We start from the raw sequence: 13,287 nt of genomic DNA, 5'->3' as shown, positions 1-13,287 counted from the left end.
GGTGCGTCGGATTTATAATCCTGAAACAGCCTCTTAAAGTAGAGGTTCCGAGCTTTAATTTGATGAAAAAATTATCACCCTATGATGATGCTTCGTGGAGTTATCGTCGATCAAATTTGGCCAATTCTTCAGAGATTTTACTATTCGCTAATTATGGGCCTTGTTGCAATAGTAGTAGGATGCGTCGAATTCATAATCCACAAACAGCCTCTTAAAGTAGAGGTTCCGAGCTTTAATTTGATCAAAAAGTTATCACCCTATGATGATGCTTCGTGGAGTTATCGTCGGTCAAAGTTGACCAATTCTTATCCAAGATTTTACCATGCGCGAACTACGGATCTTGTTGCAATATTGGTAGCATGCGTCGGATTCATAATCCTGAAACAGTCTCTTAAAGTAGAGGTTCCGAGTTTGAATTTGATGAAAAAATTATCGCCCTACGATGATTATTCGTAGAGTTATCGTGTCAGTCAGAGTTGGCCAATTCTTATGCGCAATTTCTGTATGCACGAACTGTGGATCTTGATGTAAAATATGATCTTTCTACCTTAATTGCAACAACAAACTAAAGTAATGTAGTTGTTGATGATTCTAGTGGGATTGCATGCTAGCATAATGAACCGTATGGTTAAATCGCTAGTTTGGTAGACTAAAGTTATTTTAATAAACAAGGATGGAAAAAGAGGGAGGATGTGAACAATAAAATGTTGAAATGTGATGATATATCGTGAAGCTCACGAAAGAGACGATCGTGCGATCGATATTTGTCTATAAAGCTGTAGCGATGATTGCAAGCGCAATAGAAAAGATCGAAATTAAACTGCAAGTGCAGGAAGATTACTTTACCATTTCTCCACTGAAACGGTATTCTTAAAATCATTCAACTGTTACCTGTCGCATTTGCCCATTTTTCTTGCAAAAGAATAAAATCTACAGCTTAATGATTGGTATTGTCACTTGAAACTATTGTCACTATCCCTTACGCTTGAATGATGTGTCGGATTCATAATCTTGAAAGAGCCTCTTAAAGTAGAGGTTCCGAGCTTTAATTTGAAGAAAAAACTGTCGCCCTACGATGATTCTTCGTGAAGTTATTGTCTGTCAAAGTTGGCCAATTCTTATCCGAGATTTCTTTTCGCGTGGACTGCGGATCTTGATGTAAAATAAAAATTGTCTGCCTTAATTGCAACAACAAACTAAAATAATGCAGTTATTGCCACAGACTGGCAACATCTTGCCACCAGACTGGCGACACCAACTTTTACGAAGACTTGCGAATGCCGCCACTATGGCAGTATCGATTCGAAAGGGTTAATAAACAAAGATAGAAACAGAGGAAGGTTTTAAAAAAGCCGCCCTTAACAAAGAAACAAATTGCTGACCGAATGGTATTTGCTAATGTGCACGTTTCACAGATGGAAGAAGAAGTAGGAGAAGGCGCTTCTTACCGATGAAAAAAGATTTACTCTCGATGGATCAGATGGTTGATCGTGTTATTTTCATGATCTTAGAATGGATCCGATGTTTCTAGTCAAACGTCGGATCAAAGGGGGAGGAATCATGGTTTGGGGAGGAGTTGTATATGAAGGGAAAAGAAATATTAGTTTTATCAATGTGAAATTAAAAAGCGCTGATTATATAAAACTAATTGATGGGGTAATTACAGCAAATGCGGAACGAATAAGTGGAGATGCTTTCATCTTTCAGTATGATAATGCATCAGTGCATAAGCCCAAACTGATAAAAACATATTTTGAATCTAATAATATTCAACTTTTACCATACCGGCGAGATCACCAGACTTGAATATTATTGAAAATGTCTGGGGACAGTTATCTCGTAATGTCTACAGAAAATGTTGACAATTTAATTCAGTTGAAGAGCTAAAAACCGCTATTGAAGAAGGTTGGAACGCAATTTCGCGTAGTTATTTAAAAGAATTGTATAAATCACTACCTACAAGGATGTTAGCGGTTCTCGAAAAGAAAAGACTGTGTACACATTATTGAAATTAAATAAAACGTTAAAATTAAATAAAAATCTTATTCTTTCTGCACGTATCCTATCATTTTGTGGTACCCGTCTTTCACATAAACACATAATTCCTGTAAAACGACATAATCAGTGACAGTTTTCTCACGTGTTACTAAAGAAGGGGTACTCTTTATACAGCTACATGCAAAATCTTTCGATGCATTATTGGTTTTGAGAAACACGAAAAATTCTGGGACGTCCTATCATTTTGTCGCGAAGTGTAGTTGTTGAGGATTCTAGTGGAATTGCAGGATAGAGATGGAGGACTGTACGGTTATAAAACGCTGGTTTGGTAGACTAAAGATATTTTATTGAACAAAGATAGAAGCAGAGGAAGGAAATGTAAAATAAAATATTGAAATGTAATCATGCATCGTGAAACTCACGAAAGAGACAATCAAGCGATCGATGTTTGTCTACAAAGCTGTAGCGGGGGTTGCAAGCGCAATAGAATAGAGCGGAATTAAACTGCAAGTGCAGGAAGATTACAAGCGTAATTAAAGCGAACTCACTCCACAGGATTCACACATGCTACGATCGCATTATACAGGACTAATCATGTTGTTGTGGGCCATCGATTAGGAGAGGTAAAGGAATGGTGAATTTGAAAAGTGCAAGGACTAAAAAGCGATGAACGTTCGTTACAATGCATAGGATCAATGTTTTAACGAACGGCGCCGCATCGGTAACAAGGAAATTAGGTAAACGAATTTGATATTACGATTACTTGGAAGGATGGCCCAGTCAACAAATAGATAGCGACGTTACCAACAGGAGATTGTCAAATGTTTACATTGCGGCTCGTTTACCTATGCTAGTGTCGAGCTCGAACAGCTGAGATTGACTCTGTGTACAAATACTGATGTAGCGCTGGAGTTTTTGTACACCGACTCAGGTGATACCCGTAAAAACGCAATGTTCTTGTTTCAATTTTACATATAGTAGTTTGTTTTCTTTCTCAATATTTGTAATAAATTTATAATAATGTAATAACATTCTTAGAGTCTATCTTTCTTAAAATGTTCCCAGTGTTTCAGCAATTTACCATTTCTCCACTGAAACGGCATTCTTGAAATCATTCCACTATTACCTGTCGCATCTGCCCATTTTTCTTGTAAATGAATAAAAGCTACAGTTTAATGATCGGTATTGTCACGCGAAACTTTACAAGCATGTTTTTCAAAACGGTGACCATGATATCTCAAACTCTGCGCGCCCATTTGCCTTCAGAAATTAAGTGCATCTTTCGCGTAGTTAATCTTTCTTTAACTCGAAAAGTGAAACGAATTCGGTATTGTTATTTTTAAAAAAACATGTGCGTCGCTTTTGGATCTCATAACTGGTCAATTGAACGTTCTTGATTGGTCAATCCTAGTGACGCAGATTAAAGCATCACTTTAACACTCGAGAATAAAGCGAACAATTTTATTCGACTGTTTCATTATTCACGAAAAAAGCGACTAAATACATTATAATTTTATTAGACAGCTTTGATACTCACAAATAATGGGTGCATTCTTTTCAAATTTTATTAAGTCAATTTTTTACTTGGACACAGCGCGGATAATGTCATTTATGTTTTATTACGTCACTTAGTCACTTGATAAATAAATGATTAATTTTGGTTAGAATTTCATCAGATCGCTCTATCACCAGAGAACAGGGTCAACGGTATTATTTCCATTTTATCATATTTTATCCTCTTTCGTTGCAACAATGGAGGAAAAAAGTTCAGTTATCCGGCGTTCTTAAATTTACAGTGGAGAATTGGATAGCAAGGGAGAAATGACCTGACAGAAACGCACCGCCTATTCCAAATAAAGACAAATCTTTTCTCGCCAAATTAGAAGTGGATGGAGGAACGCAACAATCGAATTTTTTATACTAGAATTTTCTGAACTGTGGATCTCGTAGTTTTCAAAGTTTTGAAGATCCCAGTTATCAGCCGACACCAGCAATTCCCGCCTTCATCTTTGTACAAGTTTCCTCCTTCTTACAATTCGCGACATAGAATTGGCACGCTTTAAAATTGAGAGATTGTTAATTCCTTAACATTACCATCACCGTTCCGTATTACTATACACTTTCAATATTATCTGTATAAACATACACGAATGAAATAAATTTTTAGTTGACTGTGTCATCATTTCGTCGTACATTATATCCATAAAAATTCTTTCGTCTTTCAAATAAAACTGTTTGGACTAGTGAATACTAGAACAAATCTATACATTAATGCTACAGCTAATACATATATATGGTTTCATAACGGTGACAAAATTGCATCCATTTGAACTTTCTACGATTGTTACTGTACAATACACTTAAATAAAGAAGTTCCTTTAAAATTTTTGGGCGTATACGTTTTTATAGAATCAGAACTTGTGAAAAAATAAATCGCAAACCGTTTATTTTTACTGGATTGGTATTTCTAGTGTTAAAGACAGTGAAATTACAAAGATTCTTTCATAGAAAATCACTGTTTGATCTTCTTAAAGGATAGTGGAAATATAAAATGTGAAAATAGAAAAATAAATTTAAAAAAAATGTGAGGCGTTTCGTCCCAGACCCGCTAGTGGACTCATCAGTAAGGCTTCTCTAGCGGGCCCTGTCTCAGACGCTGGCAGTAGAGTGACATTACTAGTCGAACATTTCAAATTCCAGGAAGATGGGTCGCAATTAGCTTGCATGACACACTCGGTAACGAATCACTGCTTCCGCCCAACCGGGAGCAGTCATTCGTGTTTTACCGAGCCGTAGGTGCAGCTGCCCAGTATGGCCCTTCCTAAACTATAACCCTGAGGATCTTTGTACTATTTGTTTCTAAAGATTGACTTATGGGAGTCCTGTACTGTTAGAGAAACTATACGCTCTAACAGTACAATTGACTTAAGTAGCTAATTGACACCGGCCCGGTACTATTGACTATATTAGGTAATTGACTTAATTCTAAGGCACTTGCACCATCCATCTCTTGTTGTCGTTCCGTGTTGCTGCCGATGCGAGCAACCCGGACGACTACAACAGATAGACGGAGACGGGCCAGACTAGGAAAGGGACTACAACATCCCCACTGCATCTACGCATCTTCCTGGCGTTCGACTATGTGACTCTACTGCAGTCCTAGTCCTGGTCACAGTTTCCTTTTCCATTCGAAAATCGACGAAGAAAATGTGACAAGGACAGGATTGTTGCCCAGCGTTTCGTCCGGGTCTCGCTAGTGGACTCTTCAGTGAAACTACCTAGCGGGACCCTGCCTTAGACGCGGGGCTGAAGGATGATCGACTTCGCGTTGTATATATACAAATAGAAGACGTTTTGAGTTCTTGCGAGAAACAAATCCCTCTAGCGTCGAGTGACGGCGATATCCATTGCAGGGATTGTGAATTCAACTGTGAATATTTCAAAAAGTCAATTCTTTTTTTTAAATTTTGTCTAATTCTCTTATTTTTTACGTGAGAGAACGTTTACGTACTTTTGACAGAAATACACCTACTATTCCTTACGCCTGAATCAGTAAGATGCGTCGGATTTATAATCCAGAAACAGCCTCTTAAAGTAGAGGTTCCGAGCTTTAATTTGATGAAAAAATTATCGCCGTACGATGATTCTTCGTGGAGTTATCGTCAGTCAAAGTTGGCCAATTCTTATGCGAAATTTCTATACGCACGACCTTTGGATCTTGATGTAAAATATGAATTTTCTACTTAATTACAACAATAAACTAAAGTAATATACATTTCGTGTCAATATGATAGGACACCCCACAATTTTTCGTGTTTTTGAAAAGCAATAAGGTATAGAAAGGTACTGCATGCAGCTGTATAAACGATATAACGATGACTGTTTATGTTGTTTTCCATGAATTATATCTGTTTATGTGAAAACCGGGTACGATAAAATGATAGGAGAATAGTAACAGAGAAGTCAGTAGCAAAATTTCTTTTCAAAAAGTTCAAATAATATCCAAATAGCTCATTTTCCAACAATAGGCAGTGCGTGATACGGATTAAGTAATCAGTTATGTGAAATTATTGGCCTATATCTTTTGAAACCGGCCATGGTATCGAATTAAATAAAACTGAAAAGAAATTGTTTTAGTTTTATGAAACGATGCAAGCATTTCTACAATATCTAAATTAATAGAGGGAAGCCAAATTCTAAATAGAAATTTTTTGAAACACCCGGAGAGGTATGGTAAAAAGAAAAGCAAATAACGACCGTGTGTTGTGAATGATCGTTGTGCACGAAAAATATTAGGAATTGCAACCAATTCCACCCTAACAGCACGTTAAATGGCAGAGGAAGCAGCGATATAAACCAACGTGAGGAACGTATAGCGTATTTTACAACAATCTGATCATATAGAAAATAAAAAAGCTTCCGAGAAAGCCGCCATTTACAAAGAAACGTATTGCTGACCGAATAGTATTTGTCATAAAGCATATTAGATGGAAGAAGAAGTAGAAGAAAATGCTTTTAACCGATGAAAAAAGATTTACTCTCGATGGACCAGATGGTTCGTGTTCCTAGTCAAACGTGGAATGAAAAAGGGAGGAATCATGGTTTGGGGAGGAATTGAATACAAAGAGGGAAACAAATATTAGTTTTATCAATGCGAAATTAAAAAGCGCTGATTATATAAAACTAATTGACAAAGAAATTGCAGGAAATGCGGAACGAATGAATGAAGTTGCATTCATCTTTCAGCAAGATAATTCATCAATGCATAAGGCCAAACCGGTAAAAACATATTTTGAATCTAATAATATTCAACTTTTACGGGCCTATATATATTGTCGTGGTCCATCGGTCAGGAGAGGTAAAGGATTGAAGAATTTGAAAAGTGGAGGGTGTAAGCAACGCTCAACGTTCGTTACAGTGCATAGAATCAATGCACTAACGAATAGCGCTGCATGGGAAATAATGAAATTATGTAAACGGATTTTGTAATTATGTAACGGATATGCGATTACTTGGAAGAATAGCCCAGTCGACAAATAGATATCGACATTATCAACAGAAGATTGTCAAATGTTTACATCGCGGCTGTAAAGTGCTGCTACTGGTGTCGAGTTTGAACAGCTGATTTTGACTCTAAAAAAACTGACGTCGTGTTGGAGTTTTTGTACACCGACTCAGGTGATACCCGTAAAAACGAATGCTCCGGTTTTTATTTTAGACGTAGCAGTTTGTTTTCTTTCTTAATAGTTCTAATAATTTAATAATAATGTAACAACGTTCTTAGAGCCTGTCTTTGTTAAAATCTTTCCAGTGTTTTAGCATTTTTACCATTTCTCCACTGAAAGGGCATTCTTAAAATCATTCCACTGTTACTTGTCGCATCTGTTCATTTTTCTTGTAAATTAATAAAATCTACACTTTAATAATCAGGATTGTCACACGAAACTTTACGAGCATGTTTTTCAGAACGGTGACCATGATATCTCGAAATCCATGTAACCGTTTGCATTCAAAAATCAGCTGCACATTTCGCTTAGTCAATCATTTTTTAACGAGCAAAGTGAATCGAATTGAGTGTTGTTATTTAAAAAAGAAACACATGCGTCATTTTTGGATCTCATAACTGGTCAATTGAATCTTGTTGATTGGTCACTCCAAATGACGCAGATTAAAGCACCGCTTTAACACTTTATATCAAGCGGACAATTTTATTCGACCGTTTCATTACTCGCGAAGAAAACGATTAAATTCATCATAATTTTACCAGGCATTTTTATTTTAATTTTACTACGTCGCTCTATTTCTTTGGCACAGTGCGGACAATGTCATTTGAATTCTATTACGACACTTTATTACTTGAGAAATAAATAATTAATTTTGGTTAGAATTTCATCGGATCGCTCTATCACCTGAGAACCGAATCAACGGTATCGTTTTCATTTCATCACATTCTACCGTCATTTGTTGTAGTGGTGGTGTTCTGTCATCTGGCGTTCGTTTTTATCCACTGGAGAATTAAATACCAATGGAGAAAATTAGAGAAACGAACCGCCTAATCGAAATAGAAAAAATCTTGACTGGTTTGGTATTTCAAGTGTTAAAAACATTGAAATTGCAGATTCTTTCATAGGAAATTATTAAATAAACATCTTAAGGGATAATGGAAATGTAAAATGTGAAAATGAAAAAATAAAATACAAAAAAATGTGAGGAGGCGTTTCGTCCCAGACCCGCTAGCGGACTCATCAGTAAGGCTATCCTAGCGGGTCCTGCCTTAGACGCGGCGCGCGGACGAGGGTCAGCGGAGCAACATTTTGACGTCGGACACTTGAAGGACCAGGAAGATGGGTTGCATTTAAGTTGCGTGACGCGCCCGATAACGCATCGTGTCGCCCGAGAGGAGTCTGACGAGCGACTGCTGTTATCGAGCCGCAGATGCAACTGTCTAGTAAGGCGTCTTTTGGAATTTGGAAATTTTAGGAGGTGTAGAATTGGAAGTCTAATCTAGTTATTGTTACTGTTACTATTGTCTGTGAATCTAATTGACTGTTAATTGACCCTGTCTTGGGAAGAAGGCACGGTCAAAGGCACTTTTGTTAGTCGATCTGTTGGAGGCGGCATCTCTGACAGATCGGCAATATTGTTGCCATACTAAGAAAGGTACTAGAGGTTCCCTACTGCTGCATCTACGCATCTTCCGGGCGTCCAACAATGTTACCCAAGCTGCGCTCCTATAAGTACAGGTCATGGTTTCTGGACGGAATCAAGGTGCACGTCAAACGGATTACCAATTTGACGCGCGGTATGGAATGTGAAACACATGACGAGGACGGACTAGGTGGAGCGTTTCGTCCTGGTTCCCGCTAGAGGACTCCTCAGTAAGGCTTCTAGCGGGGCCTAGCCTTAGACGCGGGGATGAGGGATAGTCGACTTCGCGTTGTATATATACAAATAAAAGACGTTTGAGTTCTTGCGAGAAACAAATCCCTCTAGCGTCGACTGACGGCGATATCCTTTGCAGGAATTGTTCATTCAACTGTGAATATTTCAAAAAGTTAATTATTTTTTTTAAATTTTGTCTAATTCTCTTATTTTACGTGAGAGAACGTTTACGTACTTTTGACAGAAATACACCTACTATTCCTTAAGCCTGAATCAGTAGGATGCGTCGGATTCAGAATCCTGAAACAGGCTCTTAAAGTAGAGGTTCCGAGCTTTAATTTGATGAAAAAATTATCGCCCTACGATGCTTCTTCGTCGAGTTATCGTCGGTCAAATTTGGCCAATTCTTACCCAAAATTTCTCGACGCGGAATGCGGATATTGATGTAAAATATGAATTTTCTACTGAATTCCAGTAATAAACTAAAGTAATATAAGAAGAAGTGGAAGAAAATGCTTTTAACCGATGAAAAAAGATTTACTCTCAATGGTCCAGATGGTTGATCGTGTTATTTTCACGATCTTAGAGTGGAGCCGGTGTTTCTAGTCAAACGTCGGATGAAAGGGAGAGTTAATCATGGTTTGGGAGGGAATTGGTTATGAAAATAACCTGGTCCTACCAACGCAACTTAAAAATAACGACGCAACGGTAGAAGCTGTGTTTTTTCTTCACACAGTCTTACATGGTAGGTAGGTAGATCGAACTGTGTCATTTTAGCTTTTGACTGTCGCGTACCAGGATATGTTTTAAGCATTAACCATTTTCCAATGGAATTGGAAAAACCTGTTGCCGGTTTTTCCTGCTGGCTTTCCGCTGGCTGACTTAGCTCTACAGCGAAGTATGCCGGTTTGAGCCTCTGTATCGATACGGAGATGATTTTTCCCTCAACCGCAATTGCGAAATCGCGGTCAGAAATTCTCTCTATTACTCTCTATTCGAACCGGTATATGGTTGCTCTAATGGGTGTTTATGCATGTCTCTACGGAGAAAAAAAATGTGTGCAGCTGTGTAAGTCCTTATGCTGGAAAACACGGTTCTTGTGGATCAAATGTGGATCAGAGTCTGGGTCTTTCGAATCGAAGAATTCTGCCGGTACCCTCAAGGTAGTGCCGTACACTAACTCTGCTGGAGAACAATTCAGGTTTTCTTCTTTCAAGCAGGTTCTTAATTCCAGTAACACAGCTGGTAACGCGTCGACCCAATTTTTGTGTCCGTGGCATCTCAAGGCCACTTTAAGAGAACGGTGCCAATGTTCAATCGTGACGTTCGATTGGGGATGATAGGCCATGGTACTACATCTTCGACCGCCAATTAATTTAACAAGCGCTGCGAACAACGCGGTCCCTTGAACTGACGCCCACGATCGGTGGTTATCCGTTTGGGCGCTCCAAAGCGCGCGATCCAATGCGCGAACAAATTTTTCGCCACGCATTCAGCGGAGGTCTCCATAATAGGGATGGCTTCGGACGAACGAGTAAATCGGACGATCGTAACGATAACCTTGCGAAGGCGGTAAGGGTCCAACGATGTCCCTTGGACCTCCCAGATGCGCGAACCTCGCATCCGAAACAGTAATCTTCTCTGGTAGTAGAGAATCGTGTCGATGCACCTTTGCGCGTTGGCAGGTGCGACAAGAACGCGCCCAATCCGCTATATCTTTGTTCATCGACGGCCAACCGAATTTGGATTCGGTGGCAACCGCGTATCTAGTGGCTCTGTTGTTTGGATGTGAGAGACGATGGACGACATCTAATACCCTCTTCCGCAGAGCTTTCGGTACGTACGTCCGTATCTGGTCGTCCGAAGCTTGGCAGTGCAGTCATGTCTCCCATACTGACGCATAGATTGTCCACTAAAATGGACAGTTTAGGGAGAAGAGAGACGATCCTTGCGGTTCATTTTTATAGTCACGAATTGTCAATAACTATAAAGACGAGCTGCAAGGCTCGAATAATGATATCTCCTCTTCCCAAATTGTCCATATTTATGAACAATCTAAGCGTTAGTTAGGGAGACATTACTGTACTACCTACCAGTAACTCCGGCACATTTTTGGAGCAAAGCGTCTGAAATAAAGGAAGTCTCATTTTTTATTATACAAAACTAATTGACGAAGAAATTGCAGCAAATGCGGATCGAATTAATGGAGATGCATTCATCTTTCAGCAAGATAATGCATCAGTGCATAAGGCCAAACCGGTAAAAATACATTTTGAATCTAATAATATTCAGCTATTACGGGCCTATTTATATTGTCGTGGTCCATCGGTTAGTGGAGGTAAAGGATTGAAGAATTTGAAAATTGGAAAGACTAAGCAGCGCTGAACGTTCCTTAGAGTGCATAGGATCAACGTGTTAATGAACAGCGCTGCATAGGAAATGAGGAAATTATGTAAACGGATTTGATATGCGATTACTTGGAAGAATAGCCCAGTCGACAAATAGATATCGACATTATCAACAGAATATTGTCAAATGTTTACATCGCGGCTGTAAAGTGCTGCTGCTGGTGTCGAGTTCGAATAGCTGATTTTGACTCTACAAAAACTGACGTCGCGTTGGAGTTTTTGTACACCGACTCAGGTGATACCCGTAAAAACGAATGCTCTGGTTTTTATTTTAGACGTAGCAGTTTGTTTTCTTTCTTAATAGTTCTAATAATTTAATAATAATGTAACAACGTTCTTAGAGCCTGTCTTTGATAAAATCTTTCCAGTGTTTTAGCATTTTTACCATTTCTTCACTGAAAGGGCATTCTTAAAATTATTCCACTGTTACTTGTCGCATCCGTTCATTTTTCTTGTAAATTAATAAAATCTATACTTTAATAATCAGGATTGTCACACGAAACTTTACAAGCATGTTTTTCAAAACGGTGACCATGATATCTCAAATTCTGCGTGCCAATTTGCCTTCAGAAATTAAGTGCACATTTCGCATAGTTAATCTTTTCTCAACCCGAAAAGTAAAACGAATTCGGTATTGTTATTTAAAAAAAAAGCATGTGCGTCGCTTTTGGATCTCATAACTGGTCAATTGAATGTTCTTGATTGGTCAATCCAAGTGACGCAGATTGAAGCAGTGCTTTAATACTCGCGAATAAAGCGAACAATTTTATTCGACTGTTTCATTATTCGCGAAAAAAGCGACTAAGTTCATTATAATTTTATCAGACAGCTTTGATACTCACAAATAATGGGCGCATTTTCTTTTTAATTTTATTACGTCGCTTTATTTCTTGGGCACAGTGCGAACAGTATCATTTGAGCTATATTACGTCACTGAGTCACTTGAAAAATAAACGATTCATTTCGGTTAGAATTTCATAAGATTGCTGTATCACCTGAGAACAGAGAGAATCAACGATATTGATTCGTTCGTCTTCACCCATTGGAGAATTAGATACCAATGGAGAAATTACAGAAACGAACCGCCTATTTGAAATAGAAAAAAGGTTTTTTCCCGCGAGGCTAAAAGTGCATCAAGGAACGCAATAGTCGAGTTTTTGACACTGAAATTATGTGAACTGCGGATCTTGCATTTTGGTTAATAATAGATCATTTATACTGGAACAAATGTATACATTAATTCTACAGCTAACATATATAGATTCATTAGAATAACATGATTGGATTCACTTCAACCTCCCTACGATTTTTAATGTAAAACACTCTTGCATGAAGAGGTTCGTATAAAATTATCCCGACATATACATTTTTATAGAATCAGGTGTTGTGAAGAATAAATCGGATACCGTTTATTTCGACAGCTTTGATATTACTAGTTCAAGACATTGAAATTACAAAGATTCCTTCATTGTAAATCATTCAATGAATTTCTTAAGGAATAATGGAAATATAAAATGTGAAAATGGAAAAATAAAATACAAAAAAATGTGAGGCGTTTCGTCCCAGACCCGCTAGCGGACTCATCAGTAAGGCTATCCTAGCGGGTCCTGTCTTAGACGCAGGACGAATACAGCGGAGTAACAATGGTCGGAAATTTCAGGTTGATGGGTAGGAATCGAGTTATGTTACCGCTCGATAAGGCATCAGGCTGAACGCGAGGAGTCTGACGAGCAGTCGTTTGTGCTTTTATCGAACCGCAGGTGCAGCTGTCCTAGTATAGACCTTACACTATTTAAATTTCAACAGGAATATAGGATTTGAAATATAACAATTATTGAGCATGTTTATTGCCTATTGTTGCGATTATTGTCTACTCTTGATATTATTGTCATTATATTGCATGCCGCCATGGGCTTAAAGCTTAATCTAAGGCACTTAGCAGTCGATCTGTTGGAGTCGCCTCTTCCTGTATTCGGGCTTCTCCGACAGATCGACGGCG

The 13,287-nt window shown here is 38.4% G+C and overlaps 1 protein-coding gene and 1 long non-coding RNA gene across 3 annotated transcripts in view; one reads left to right on the top strand and one right to left on the bottom strand.

Moving 5' to 3' along the window:
- Window positions 1-13,287, top strand: part of MCU (mitochondrial calcium uniporter) — a 324,119-nt gene that overhangs the window by 167,204 nt on the left and 143,628 nt on the right. The window lies entirely within an intron of this gene.
- LOC143260402 (uncharacterized) overlaps window positions 1-13,287 on the bottom strand; it is a 113,878-nt gene that overhangs the window by 94,198 nt on the left and 6,393 nt on the right. Inside the window, exon 2 of the long non-coding RNA XR_013034552.1 lies at window positions 8,272-8,900. This is a non-coding gene — a long non-coding RNA (uncharacterized LOC143260402). The remainder of the gene's footprint in view (window positions 1-8,271; window positions 8,901-13,287) is intronic.

Source organism: Megalopta genalis, chromosome 12 (assembly GCF_051020955.1).
Source record: "Megalopta genalis isolate 19385.01 chromosome 12, iyMegGena1_principal, whole genome shotgun sequence".
NCBI lineage: Eukaryota > Metazoa > Arthropoda > Insecta > Hymenoptera > Halictidae > Megalopta > Megalopta genalis.
The sequence above is the reverse complement of the archived record's forward strand: the minus strand, read 5'-3'. Positions and strand labels throughout refer to the sequence as shown.